The 1537-nt window shown below is 49.3% G+C and overlaps 1 pseudogene; it reads right to left on the bottom strand.

The window, feature by feature from the left end:
* LOC107159891 overlaps positions 1–1292 on the bottom strand; it is a 45588-nt pseudogene extending 44296 nt beyond the window's left edge.
* Between the last annotated feature and the right edge of the window lie 245 nt (positions 1293–1537).

Below are 1537 nucleotides of genomic sequence, written 5' to 3'. Positions count from 1 at the left end.
TTTCTCCTATACATTTGTTTTGGCTTTGTATATCTCTGTTGTCTCTCCTTTGTGGTGGGAGATTATGCCTAGAAATGTTGGGCTTTATTGTACTTTAAAGATGATTCATTCAATTCATAACAGGCTTCCAGGTTCTGTATGCATATAGTGATTTGTTGTTTGTTCTTAGGACTATATGTTTACGTTAGGTGCTATGATGGTACGAGGGTTAGTATGTCTTGGCTACTAGAAGTTTGCTCTACTGAAGGTGGATACTAACAGGCAATTGGATCAGGGTGTTGGTAGTAGCTAGGTATTTAGGAGCCCTATAGACAGCCTCGAGACATTCACCTATTTGCATTTAGACAATTACACGTAATGGAAGATGTAATGCTTGGGATGAAAGTTGGGGGGTAGGGGAATGAAGGTGCTCTTAAAAAGAAAGAAGGAGAGAGAGATAGATAGATTAGAGGAGAATGAAAAGAACAATAAAACTTGAAATGGGAAAGAAAGAGAGAAGGAAAAGGGGAGAAAGGAACAGAGAGAAAAGAAGAAAAAAAAATATTGAAGTCTTAGAGATCCACTTTCTTCTCTTCCAGTAGGCGGAGCTGTGCCCTCCGAGCGGAGCTTCTGCCCTCTACCTGCCGATAGCAATCCCTGTAAGGTGTCTCCTGGGAGTCTCTCAGACTTGTCAGTCCAGAGCCGTTTCACTTCTCCAGCCCTTCCCCCCCTTCCTCCTCTCAGCCAGCCAGCCAGGTCCTGTTCACCAGAAGCAGTTCCCCAGAGATCTAGTTAAACTTGCAGCCCCACCGAGTGTCCCATTTAAGCCCCAGTGCTGTGGTAAACTGGCAGCTAAGACCTTGGGAGTCACCGCTGGTGATATGGGGGGTTGGGGGTCGGGGATCCCCTCTGCTTCCCACCAGACACGACCCCTGAGAGGTCCCTGAAGTTTCCTGGCTGCTTGTATCTGGATGGGGAGGGAGTCACACACCTGCTAAAGTGGATTCTGCTGGGAAGGAATTCCATTGGCCAAACTCCGATGACATCACCTCTCTGCTATGGCGGGCCCCAGGCTCCTTGCGGGAGTGTCCGAAGGGAGGTGTGGGACTGGTCCGTCCCCGGTTGGCCTCAGCTCCCGGCTCGCTATTTCATGAAGGCTTGGCTAAAGACTTCTTCCTGCCAAGCTGTGTCTCGGAGGCTAGCGGGATCCAGTCATGTTGGCTGCGGGCAGACGAGCCGGCAGCCACGCTGCGGCGCGCGGACTGCGGCTGGCGGATCTGGATCTTTGTGTCTCGTTGCAGGGATTCGCTCATCTGGGGCAAACTGTCGCTTTAAAAAATCCTAGTAGCTCCCGGCCAGTCTCTCTTCAGTGGAATTTTGCTAGGAGATTCTCTGTTAGTAGAATCTAAGCGTTATCTGTGCGTCTTTATGACCCCATCACTGGGGGGGTATTGAAAGCGCTGCCTCTCCGCCTGCCGCCATGTTGGATCTCCCAGATATGGTTTCTTTAATTCTCTTACATAGAATTTGAGTTTTGAGTTGTGAATAAGGGAAATGG

The sequence above is a fragment of the Marmota marmota genome, unplaced genomic scaffold, assembly GCF_001458135.2.
Source record: "Marmota marmota marmota unplaced genomic scaffold, marMar, whole genome shotgun sequence".
NCBI classification, from domain to species: domain Eukaryota; kingdom Metazoa; phylum Chordata; class Mammalia; order Rodentia; family Sciuridae; genus Marmota; species Marmota marmota.
This window is presented reverse-complemented; position numbering and strand designations above follow the sequence as displayed.